At 39.7% G+C, this 13,525-nt stretch overlaps 1 non-coding gene across 1 annotated transcript; it reads left to right on the top strand.

Annotated features, from left to right (window-relative positions):
* Window positions 1-3,425: 3,425 nt before the first annotated feature.
* trnag-ucc (transfer RNA glycine (anticodon UCC)) lies at window positions 3,426-3,497 on the top strand. Its single transcript has one exon. It is a non-coding gene; the product is annotated as a tRNA-Gly (tRNA).
* Window positions 3,498-13,525: the final 10,028 nt, after the last annotated feature.

Here is a 13,525-nt window from a genome sequence, read left to right as displayed (position 1 = left end):
TTAGTACACGTGAGTGTCACTAGTCTAAAGCCTCCTGTCCACTATCTTGTCGGGATCATTTGGATGCAGCCTTGGCCCTTCACCAGGCGAGGTCCCTGTTACTGAAGCTTCTAGTAATGAACCCATTTTCAAACCAATTCCTCTAAGTGGTTCAGTGCTTCACCAAAGCTTTATTTGCCCTTCACAATCAGCACCTAGTTTCTTGACTTTGTAATGCCTTATGTCTACTGTAAAAATGTAAATTGAGTTGGGCCATAATTCATTTTTATTTATACCCTTGCTTTTCCTAATGTGACATGTCAAAATGTCAAAAGGTGCATTGTTTGATAGCCCATCTCTACACATCCATGTTCCACTCCCACAGGTGGTTCAAACGTACTTGTTGTCCCTTAAATTCAGTTTATTTTTGTGATTTATTGGTGGGTTTTTTTCTGTATTTAAAAAAAAACAACAGAAATAATCTTTCAAATTAACAGGAAAATGTATGAAAAAGTACAGATTTTTTTAACAGTGTGTCAAGTCCTGACCATTCCCTGACCGGGAATTGAACCCAAGCTGCGCCGGTGAGAGAACCAAATCCTAGCCACTAGACCCTCAGGGATTCATCTTTCATTTTTATCTTAGTAGATTTAAGTTTCCCTTTCACTTCGTGGAAGGACTCATATTGTTTTAGGCGAGGAATAGCGCCTGGCTAGAGTTTCAGAAGGCAGGACATGACAGATTACACATCTGTCACATAGTCAGTTTGTAGTCTTAAATACCAAGTCTCTTGCTGTTCCTTGACTAGTTGCCCCCCCCTGCTTTACAACCTTGAGGCGGGTGGGCTACAACAGCAGAAGACCCCACCGGGTACCACTCATCTCCACTACAAATAGGAAAAAGAGGCTACAATTTGCAAGAGCTCCCCAAAAATGGACAGTTGAAGACTGGAAAAATGTTGCCTGGTCTGATGAGTCTCAATTTCTGTTGAGACATTCAGATGGTAGAGTCAGAATTTGGCGTAAACAGAATGAGAACATGGATCCATCATGCCTTGTTACCACTGTGCAGGCTGGTGGTGGTGGTGTAATGGTGTGGGGGATGTTTTCTTGGTACACTTTAGGCCCCTTAGTGCCTAATTGGGCATCGTTTAAATGCCACGGCCTACCTGAGCATTGTTTCTGACCATGTCCATCTCTTTATGGCCACTATGTACCCATCCTCTGATGGCATCTTCCAGCAGGATAAAGCACCATGTCACAAAGCTCACATCATTTCAAATTGGTTTCTTGAACATGACAATGACTTCACTGTATTAAAATGGCCTCCACAGTCACCAGATCTCAACCCAATAGAGCATCTTTGGGATGTGGGAACAGGAGCTTCGTGCCCTGGATTTGCATCCCACAAATCTCCATCAACTGCAAGATGCTATCCAATCAATATGGGCCAACATTTCTAAAGAATGCTTTCAGCACCTTGTTGAATCAATGCCACGTAGAATTAAGGCAGTTCTGAAGGCGAAAGGGGGTCAAACACAGTATTAGTATGGTGTTCCTAATAATCCTTTAGGTGAGTGTATGTGAGTGTCAAGTAATGTTATTGTTGGATTCAGGTCCAAATTTTGACATTTTAGTGCAATGCAAAGGTGCATAACAGATTGCTTTCTACTTACCTGGAGCGATGCAAAGCAGGGGTGGCCAACTAGTCAAGGAACAGCAAGAGACTTGGTATTTAAGACTACAAACTGACTATGTGACAGATGTGTAATCTGTCATGTCCTGCCTTCTGAAGCTCTAGCCAGGCGCCATTCCTCGCCTAAAACAACATGAGTCATTCCAGTGAGTGAAAAGGAAACTCACAAAGATAAATTTCATAAATTTGACTCCCTGATGGTCTAGTGGCTAGGATTCAACGGCGCTCTCACCGCCGCGGCCTGGGTTCAATTCCCGGTCAGGGAGTGGTCAGGACTTGACATATTCAGGTGTAAAGTTTCTGGACTTGTTTTTTGTTCATTTAGATTTGTCAAATTCTTCCTCATTAGTTTATTGCTAGAAACCCAACACTTTTAAAGACTACCATGTCCTTTACATCAGCTCCCAAACAGCGGATGTATCCTTTGGTCATCATTGATGGGTCATAAACACTTCATCTGCCTCTATCTCAATAACAATTCTTTTCATTTTTTCAAACAGTAACTTGTAATGAAAAATTTCATTTAACCAATGATTTTCATATTAATTATTCATGATAAGATCTCCAATCCCTCTCAGAGTAAATTACTTCTGTGTCTTTCCTCAGTGTCTTCTCCTTGTAGGAGACAACTGGATTTGTTATGACTTTGCATTTTCCCACCAAGGTCAAAATGGCCTAAAGTCTGACAGAATCAGTTTTGTGATTATCATAGCAGGTCAAGACCATAGCCTATCCAAGAGACAAGATGTTCTTTTTCAGATAGAATGGCCGGTCAACAAATTTGAGGGCTCGCTGATTTCACTCTGAAATCCCCAAAAAAACAAGGAAGCAATTTCAAACAGCGGGGGTAAGTTAAAATTTCAATTCTGCTGAAAGAATGATTTAATTTGGACATTGAGACATTTTGTTTGGTGACACAAGTACTGACTGTGATTGGCTGGGGAATTTTGCGAAAAAATATTTCAGTTTTTTAAATCCTGGGGTTGTACAAAACGGAAATAAAGGTTAAGTTCTTTGTTGCATCCAGTCTGTTATGTATAACAGATAAAAAGCGCAAATTGACATCATTCCATCCAATACGGGCAAGACGGGGTTGACAGATAGATTTTAAAATCCTTACAGATAAACAGTCATCGCAGCTGTTTGCAGGATTTCCGCAAAGTTTACAGAGATTAAACTGAGCCGTATAGTGGCGATTATACAAAAAGAGAGAAGTACTTCCACTTGTTGTTACCTGTCGTTGCTATAGGTAAAAAGAGTTCACAGTCACACGTTTCCTTAGGGGCCCGTAGTGGATGAAATGGTAAAACATTTGGCCCTGGATGCATAGAATGCCTGCCATATTGAGCGACAAGATGATGTCCTGAAAAAATGTTCTTGAACTCTATTTGCCTCACTTCTTTTTTGTTTCTTGTTATGTCTCGGCAAGAAGTATTATGCTTTTGGGTCGTCTGTCCATCTCGACATCAGAATGAGAAAGTCTTTATGGATCACTGAAGGTAAACTCTGGAAAAGAGTGCTCCTTCGAGCCAGATTTGAACCAGCGACCTAAGGATTTCAGCTTTATGACTCTACAGTCCTCCGCTCTGCCAACTGAGCTATCAAAGGAAGCTAGCACATACACATACACTTCCCATTCTTGTGAATGTGATAACACAGGACCCCCTGGAGGGAATTTTAGTGATAGAGCGCACTTTCAGTCTCAATGCCCAGATGTATTACAAGATTTGAAGTGAATATTGTGTTGCCCAGCAATGGTGGTATAGTGGTGAGCATAGCTGCCTTCCAAGCAGTTGACCTGGGTTCGATTCCCAGCCATCGCAGTAGCTTTCTTTGAGTGATGTTACTTGCTTTATTTGACAAGAAAGATTACTTGCCAAACCTGGTTTGATGAAACATTGGATCTCTTTGGGCTGCTCGATTATGGCCAAAGTGATAATCACGATTAGTTTGATCAATATGGAGATTATCACAATCATTTGTTGATTTTCTACTCCAAAGTGCTGGAAAGGAAGGTTTCACCAATCGTTGAACCTCAGGTTAACAAGGAACAATCCCAGCAAGGTGATTGATGGATGATTCTAGTTACTTCACCAAGTTCAGGCCAAATGACACAGCTGTAAGAGACCACATTGGTTGGCTTCCAGCTATGTAATATATGCAAATGGCAGTGGTGGTATTTGAACCCACACCTCCAGAGAGACTGGAACTTAAATACAGTGCCTTGGACCACTCAGCCACACTACCTGCAAGGAGCAGCTCTCCACATCGTGACAGACACAGGCACCGTAACTAATAGTATGCTTGTTAATGTTATTGGAAAAAAAACCTTTGCAAGGAAAAAGCCAATACTTTATTAAAAACTGCCAATACTTTATTAAAAAATGTTATCACACTTTGTCATTTTTCTCTGGCATTGATTTTAGAATATTGTAACCAGCATTAAGTGAGTAAAAAAAAAAACATACAAAGTCAGGGTCGTTATTTCGAGCCGCACGTTGGGTGGTGGTGTTTTAGAGAATGGGAATCCCTCAGTTCTAGACAGTATCAGATGGCAGTATTGGGGCAGATCGGCTGTCAATCGCAAGATTACCAGTTCCATCCCAGTGTAAAAATCCCTGAAATTTACCAGTCTAAAATGTGCCTGCATTCTATAATCATGGCCTGTGCTGACCTCTTGTTCCTCAGATCAAACTAAAGTCTGGTGACAATGCATGTTTAAATTCTAATACTTCAACCTATTGTTCTAAAACTTCAACCTATTCTTCTAGAACTGCAGCTTAACATTCTAGAACTACAATGTAACCTTTTAGGACTATGAGCAACCTTTTGGGAACGCAACTTATACAAATTCTAAAACTTCAACCTATTGTTCTTGAATTGCAGCTCAAATTTCAAGAATGAAAGCTTAACTTTCTAGAACTGCATCTTAACATTCTAGAACTTCAACCTAACATTCTAGAACTGCAGCTTAACATTCTAGAATTTAAAGCTAACATTGTAGAATGGCAGCTTAACATTCATTTACTTCAACCTAACATTCTAGAACTGCCAAGTAACATTCTAGAACTGTTACATTTCATAACTTTTAAGTAAAATCTTTGGACTGCAACTCAACACTTAAGAAGTGCCTGGCTAGCTCATTCGGTAGAGCATGAGCCTCTTAATCTCAGGGTTGTGGGTTCAAGCCCCATGTTGGGCGGTGGTGTTTTAGAGAATGGGAATCCCTCAGTTCTGCACAGTATCAGATGGCTGTATTGGGGTGGATCGGCTGTCAATCGCAAGATTAGCAGTTCCATCCCAGTGTAAAAATCACTGAAATTTACCAGACTAAAATGTGCCTGCATTCTTCAATCATGGTCTGTGCTGACCTCATGTTCCTCAGATCAAACTAAAGTCTGGTGACAATGCATGTTCAAATTCTAAAACTTCAACCTATTGTTCTAGAACTGCAGCTTAACATTCCAGAACTACAATTTAACATTTTAGAACTGTAATTAACTGTTTACGACCGCAACTCTTAAAATTATACAACTTCAACCTATTGTTCCAGAACTACTCACAACAAACTTACTCTCATTCTTCCTGCTTCTTACAGTGCAGACGCTTTGCTGCTTGCTCCTGCCTCTGCTTGCATATTTTTGCTGATAATCGTGCTTTTCCTCTGAGAGAAACTATGAGCAGCGGCTCTTGGACACTTCAAAAACACTGGACTATACATTTTTTGTAGACATAGTAGGCTATTGCCATATTTTAACATTTTTCTGCGTGAGCGTGGCCTACCAATAGCTTAAGCCTGTCCTACAGTGATTGTAGCTAAAGCTAATTAGCAGCAAGATGCCTCCTTTCTCCGTGGAAGACTACTACAAACTCCTTCAGAAGATTGCACTTCTGGAAACCAAGGTTCACCTACTAGAAGTGAACGTGGAAGTTACCGGATCTTGTGGAAATGACACCACTTTACCATGGACCCATAACAATGGACAAAAGCATGCTAACACACGGCTAATTAGCACCAACAAGACTACAAAGAAACAGGAGGGTGGAACTGGTAATAAATCAACAAGTGGCAGTCCTCCCTGGAACTCGTCTGGTGCGAAGCCTAAGACTAAATCATTTTCCTGGGAAATGGGAGGACGACTAACGAGCAGGGCCGGCTGGCCTGCATTATCATCCGGGCAGAGCGCCTCTTCAACCCCTCTACCTAGTAGGACACAGCCGTGGACAGCTGCAAAAGGGAAAATAAGCAACAAAATGCCCCCCCAACAACCTGGTGTGCAACTGGATAACAGATTTGCTCCTCTGCTGCAGGACGCTGGACAGACATCTGATGACCGGGACTGCGTCTCATCACCACACAGCAGGGTAAGGACTGAGAGCAATTCAAAAAGTAAAAAGCTAACAACTCGGCCTCAAACCCTGATTGTGGGTGACTCTGCTGTAAAAGATTTAAAAAACAGTAAAAACACCAAAATACTCTGTTTTCCCAAAGACACGGTGTCTGACTTTACCCAAAAAATCCCAGCTATCATAGCAGAACACCCAACTGTGAAGAACATTATTCTGCACATAGGGTCACATGATGTTGTAAAGCAACAGTCTGAATTGCAGAAACTGGACTTTAAGGAACTGCTGGACACCGTCAGCTCTCTAGACGCAGATGTGTTTATCAGTGGTCCTATACCGTAGGGTGACCAGACGTCCCCGGTTTCCGGGGACAGTCCCCAATTTTAGCAACCTGTCCCCGGCTGGATCTGTCCCCGGAAATGTCCCCGGTTTTCACTGTGACTGACAGACCCGAAATTGGAATGAAAGAAAGAAAAAACTGACAAAACGGAGCCGATAATCGCACACCCTACACACGCACACTCAAGACAGCCAGAGCCCGCGGTGCTCAGAGAGGTTTTAGAAGCCGTGTTTTACAATGCTAAACTCACTGATTATTTACATGGAGTCTGGTGGGTTTAGCGAACGCAATTTCGCGGACTTTTATGTTTTAAAAAGGATCTTAATCTTTAACAGAAACGAACCTCCTTAGAAATCCTTTCGATAATGTTGTCAGACACTTAGAACATTAATCTGAGTCTGTTATGAACGTAAATACAAGCTGGACAATTATCCCGTTAACTTCCATTGCAGCGATCTCGTTTAATACTGCATCAATGTCAAAGGAAAATATGTCCTCAATAGTTTTATTGTATCTGATTCTCAATGAGCTGTTGCAGAAACAAGCCTTGAGCAATAAAGCAAAAGCTGTCAGCAGTTCAGTAAACATTACAACATTATGAAATATTGAGACTTTCTATCTTGAAATATTAAGACTTTCTATCTTGAAATATTAGGACTATAAGGACTTTCTATCTTGAAATATTAGGACTATTAGGACTTTCTATCTTGAAATATTATGACTTACTATCTTGAAATATTAGGACTATAAGGACTTTCTATCTTGAAATATTATGACTTTCTATCTTGAAGTATTAGGATTTTTTATCTTGAAATATTAGGACTTTCTATCTTGAAATATTAGGACTTACTATCTTGAAATATTAGGACTATAAGGACTTTCTATCTTGAAATATTAGGACTTTTTATCTTGAAGTATTAGGATTTTTTTATCTTGAAATATTAGGACTTTCTATCTTGAAACATTCCCTCTGAGGTGTAGTGGAGTGGAGTATGAAGTAGCAGCAGGGGGGGGTCTAGGATCAGACCTTGGGGGGGCTCAGCCCTTAATGAGAACAGCTCGGTCTAGTGTCCCCGTTTTAAGTTTTACAAAAGTAAAAACATTACTTGTTTTGGAGGTAAATACGCTTCGGAGCTGAAAATGTCCCCGGATTTTGTCTGAGAAATCTGGTCACCTTACTATACCGTCAGTCAGAAGAGGAGATGAGAGATTCAGCCGACTGTTGGCACTAAACAAATGGCTTTCAACTGAATGTACCGTCCACTCTCTGCAGTTCATTGACAACCTTAACATTTTCTGGGAGCGCAGACATCTTTTTAAAGCAGATAGACTTTCCCTTAACAACCCAGGAGTAAAGCTGTTCACCTCTAATCTGCTTTACTTTCTGCGCTACACATCTGCTCCCTCTGCCAAGGACACGAGACAAGACGAATCAAAACAAAAGGAAGACACAACAAAGTGTGGCAGTGATCCACCACAGCCCCCACCTGAGCAAAGATTTGACCCTGTAACACCACAGAGCAGAGATACAAAACCTCAACTCCTCTTTTCACCCATCCAGCACCCCTCTAACCCTCTTACCAACCCCGAATCCTTTGAGGAGCCATCGCTGTCTCCACTCACCCTTTCCCCTCTTTCCCCTACCCCCATGTTGGAGTTCACTGACCACATGAATCACCTGGTAGATGCTGGAACCAAATATACACCCCTTCCTTCCCCCATCACTCAACCCCTGGCAAAAGTAAAACGCCAGGTTCAACCCTGGGTAATAGTAAAACGCCGGGCTCCTCTGCCAGGAGGTAAACAAACTCTTTCCACTCAGACTGATAAGGACGCTTGTGTGCAAAATCCAGTAAGCATGACCTGATATGTGCCGGGCCTTGGCTCCAGGCCTAGAGACACTCGTGACTTTTTCCAAGACAAGCCCGGGCCCTATGTATTCAATTCTTCCTCAATTTATGTTGTGATAGGTAATAGAAAAAGAATGGTGAATAAGCACTTAACTGCAAACTTAGCAAATCTAGCATCCATTCCTCGTCAGCTACAGCCTGTCCCAAAAATGAAAACACACTAACACTAGCTTTACTAACGTCAGGTCTTTGGCAGGAAAATCCTTTTAAATCAATAATTTTATTATCAAACACAATCTAGATTTTATGTTTTTAACTGAAACCTGGTTAGACCATAATAACAGCGCTGCTGTTCTCATCGAGTCAGCTCCCCCTAACTTCAGTTTTATGAGCGAGAATAGAGTGAACTAGAAAATTCCGCAGAAATTTTATCAGTGTGCCTACTACTTGGTGCACATCCGAACAGCAAATAAACTTAATAAAAAATAATAAGTGTCTTAACCCTTCAGAGATATAACTCTTTAAAACCTATTTAAGATGTTAGGACGTGTGTGTGTGTCTGTCTGTGTGTGTGTCTGAGAGAGAGGAGACAGATGGATGTCCACAGACAGACATACAAAGTATGGTGCCTGGTTACTAAGGACCAATAGGAAGCCTTTCATCTCTGTGATGTCATCTCTTTGATATGTAGTCAGTTAACGACTGCACCTGGCACCTGCTGTTACCAGCTATTAAGAGACTGATCAAGCTCTCAAACAAATGATCATATCACCAAAAGGATACAAGATATCATTAATTGAGGTGCTCGTGGGCACCACAAGGCCCTTGTGAACGTATTGATATAAAATTTATGTGGATAAACTTTAAAATGTGGGCGTATCAGCGATGTAAAAAGTCCTTCGCTCTGCGTTTTGCTCAGAAATGCGGACGATGTTTACCATTACAGTGAATGGAGGAAAATGTGGAACTGTTCTCATTTGAAAGGTTGCTGAGCGGAAAGTATACATCATATCACATAAATGAGCACATTCGATGAAACTAGACAAGAATACCTACGTTTTGATGTATAAATTGTCCATGACAAGTTAGAATTGTTGGCGTGGGAGCAAGTTATAGAGAAAAAAAAAAGATAACTTTTTTAGTCTCCCCACTCTGTCCCCCACTCTAGCTCCGAACATTCCGCCACATACACCACATTAGAAAATCTGAACCGGTCTGAAACGGGACGATACGTAAACTGGGATTTGGGAGAAACCGTGCTTGATATCTGAACGCCCATTCAGCGCAATAAACACCAAAGTCTTGTCTTCGGTTTAAACTTTTAATCATGTTTCTACGTTAAAGTATGGCGACACAGCATGGTGCCAAAAGGGGGCGTTTTTGAGCAATGTTGAGCGATTTCCCGAACATTTCCCATTCAAGTCAATGAGAAAAGTTTGCCGGTTTTTTGCCGATTTCGGTAAAACCACGCGGCAAATCTCTTAGAAAAATCATAGCACACCATTCCCGATCATTACCCACATTTCGGTGTAATGTGTTGCGCGTGTTGGCAACGCTTTGGGACTAGTAGCGGGACGAAATTTGGCGGAAGATGGAGAATAAGAAATATAATAACTAGAAAATGCATTTCCTGCAGAAAATGCGTGGGAATGCTGAATAGCTGAATTGCTAAAGCTAACCTAGTTGAATAGTTAAATGAATGAAGTAAAATGAATAGTTAAAGCTAATCTGTAGAAAAAGCTTAAGTCAGTAAGAAGATGTTGAAGTTTTGAGAAGAGTGGAAAAAAGTAGGAAACTTAAAGTAGTAAAAAAAGTTGAAAAAGTAGGAATGGTTTTTAATTAAGTTGAATAACAACAATAATGTAAAAAAGATGGAAAAATTCTAAAAAAATTGAAATGCTAAAGCTACTTGAGAAATAGCATAATTCAGTAAGAAGATGTTGAAGTAGTGAGAATATTTGAAAAAGTCGGAATGGCGTTCATTAAGTTGAATAACACCACAAGAACTCATAATAGGGTTAAATTCCTTGTCAGGGTTGATGTACTGCGGCGGGGATTAAACCCCCGTCCATACGCACTGGGCCATCACTAGGAGTTGACTGACTTATGGGGAGTACTTTGGTTGAGGTCCCGCTGTGGGAATTGAACCGGGTCTCCCACACAAAAGGCATATGTTGTAACCACTACACTACCACCAAAGAACCTGTTCACAATGCTATCCATTGTTATATATAATGAGACAAAGAGTGTAGGTGTGTTGTGAGTGTGGTGTGTCTGTGTGTGTGTGTTAGTGTGTGTGTCTCTGTTGTATGTGTGTTTGCCTGTGTGTGTGTGTGTGTCTGTGTGGTGTGTCTGTGAGTGTGTGTGTGTGTCTGTGTGTGTGTGTAAAATGTTGAAGTAGTGAGAAGAGTTGAAAAAGTAGGAATGGTTTTTAATTAAGTTGAATAACAACAGTAATGTAAAAAAAGGTGGAAAAATTCAAAAAAGAATTGAAATGCTGAAGCTAAACTTGAGATAAAGCTTAATTCAGATGTTAAAGTAGTAAAAAAAAGTTGAAAAAGTAGGAATGTTTTTTTATTAAGTTGAATAAAATCAATCCACCATAAGGAGCCAGAGCTAGATTTTAAAAGCTGAATGGTTTGATGACTAAAGTCTTCAGAAGATACGAACAACCAAAAACGTATGGAATAATAAATAATCATAACGGGCTAAAATCCTTCATAAAATCAATAGATGAGCTGCCTGGGCAGGAATTGAACCCTTGCCCACCGCATGAAGGGCATTTCACATAACCCTGCGCCACCACTGACCTACCAAACAGAACAAAAAACATTGTCTATATAATGTATCTGTGTGTCTCTGTGTGTGTGTGTGTCTGTGTGTGTGTGTTAAAATGTTGAAGTAGTGAGAAGAGTTGAAAAAAGTAGGAATGGTTTTTAATTAAGTTGATAACAACAGTAATGTAAAAAAAGGTGGAAAAATTCAAAAAAGAATTGAAATGCCTAAGCTAAACTTGAGATAAAGCTTAATTCAGATGTGTGTGTGTGTCTGTGTGTGTCTCTGTGTGTGTGTGGACACCCAAGGACTTGTTCAGGAAGCTATACATTGCAATATATAATGAGACAGACAGACATAGAGAGTTTTGGAGTGTCTGTGGAGGGGTTGCCATGGTTACATGTAATCAGTGGCCATGTTTGTAAACACAGCTAGGAAGCCTTTGATGTCTGTGATGTCATCTCTTTGATCTGTGATCAGTTAACGACCGCAGCTGTTGTACCCTCTTCACCTGTAGGAACGCAGCTCCTCAATGACTGAAAACTAGCTCTCAAACAAATGGTCATTACGCCTAAGTGATATGAGATAGAAAATAAATAACTTGCCCATGAGCACCAGAAGGCTTTTGTGAACGTATTGATATAAATTCATGTAGATTAACTTAAACATGTGGGCGTATCAGCGATGTAAAAAAGTGCTTCACTCTGCGTTTTGCTCAGAAATGGGGAGGATGTTTAACATGGCAGTGATGAGAGAAATATCCTGAACTCTTGACATTTGAAAGCTCGCTGAGCGAAAAGTATTAAATCAATCGCATAAATGAGCACATTGGCTGAAACTAGACAAGAATACCTACGTTTTGATGTATAAATTGTCCATGACAAGTTAGAATTGTTGGCGTGGGAGCAAGTTATAGAGAACAGAGTAAGATAATTTTTTCGAAGCTTTCACTCTGATGACATCACACCACACTCTAACAAACGCAATACACACCCATTATAAATGCAGAAAAATCATAAAATGTGCACTGTACTAAACAGCTTTTTCACAAAAACTGTAAAAATATGTCAATCTGAAAAGATAGAGCAAAATAGCTGAATAGTTTGTGAACGTTTTAAAGTTTTAACCATGTCTGTAGGTGAAAAAATGTAGGAGGAGATACATTTTGAAGGGAAGAAGATTTGAAGGATTGAAGAGTGCTCTCATTGACTTTAATGTTAAAAAAAATTGTTTAAAAGCTTAATATTTGAAAAAGTATAAATAGCAGAAAAATTGCTGAAGAGGCCCAATAATCTGCTGAAAGAGCTGAAGATTTGAAAAGTTGAATGGTTTAAATAGCTGAAAGTATGCAGAAGATACGGAGAGCCAAAAAACGTACGGAAGACGAAATAATAATAATAATAATAATAAAGAACCGAATAACAATAGTTGGAATGCTGAACAGCATTCCCACTAAAATAAAGAACTGAATAACAATAGTGGGAAATGCTGAACAGCATTCCCACTAAAATAACTAGAAAATTGCATTTCCTGCAGAAAATGCGTGGGAATGCTGAATAGCTGAATTGCTAAAGCTAACCTAGTTGAATAGTTTAAATCAGGAAAAGTTGTAGAAAAACTTGATATGCTAAAGTAAACTGTAGAAAAAGCTTAAATCAGTAAGAAGATGTTGACGTAGTAAGAAGAGTTGAAAAAAGTAGGAATGGTTTCAATTAAGTTGAATAACAAAAACAATGTAAAAAAAGTGGAAAAATTCTAAAACAAAAATGAAATGCTGAAGCTAAATTTGAGAAATAGCTTAATTCAGTAAGAAGATGTTGAAGTAGTGAGAATATTTGAAAAAGTCAGAATGGCGTTAATTAAGTTGAATAACACCACAAAAAATCATGATGGGGTTAAATGCCTTTGTCAGGGTTGATGTACTGCGGCGGGGATTAAACCCCAGTCCATATGCACTGGGTCATCACTAGGAGTTGACTGTCTTCATGGGGAGTACTTTGGTTGAGGTGCCGCTGTGGGAATTGAACCCCGGTCTCCCACACAAAAGGCATGCATCGTAACCACTACGCTACCACCACAGAACCTGTTTACAATGCTATCCATTGTTATATATAATGAGACAAAGAGTGTAGGTGTGTTTGTGTGTGTGTCTGTGTGTGTGTGTGTGTGTCTCTGTGTGTGTGTGTGTGTGTGTGTGTGTGTGTTATCAAAAGGCAAAGGGGAAAATGTATAACTTAAAAAAAAATGTTTGATTGACGGAAATTATTTTTAATGAAATGAACATTTGTTGGATTGGCTTTTGATTTGTGTTTTGTTTTTCTGAAGTAGCTATACCCTCTTAATATAACAATATTAATAACTAAATATTATTATGAAATATCAGTTATAATAATAATAATAATCACTGCGAAAATCATAATAATACACACATAAACCAAATCAGCTTTTTCACAAAAACTGTAAACGTATCAATCTGAAAAGTTCTGATAGCTGAATATTTTGTGAACGTTTTAAAGTTTGAACCACGTCTGTAGGTGAA

The sequence above is a fragment of the Etheostoma spectabile genome, unplaced genomic scaffold (genome assembly GCF_008692095.1).
Source record: "Etheostoma spectabile isolate EspeVRDwgs_2016 unplaced genomic scaffold, UIUC_Espe_1.0 scaffold00004308, whole genome shotgun sequence".
NCBI lineage: Eukaryota > Metazoa > Chordata > Actinopteri > Perciformes > Percidae > Etheostoma > Etheostoma spectabile.
This window is presented reverse-complemented; position numbering and strand designations above follow the sequence as displayed.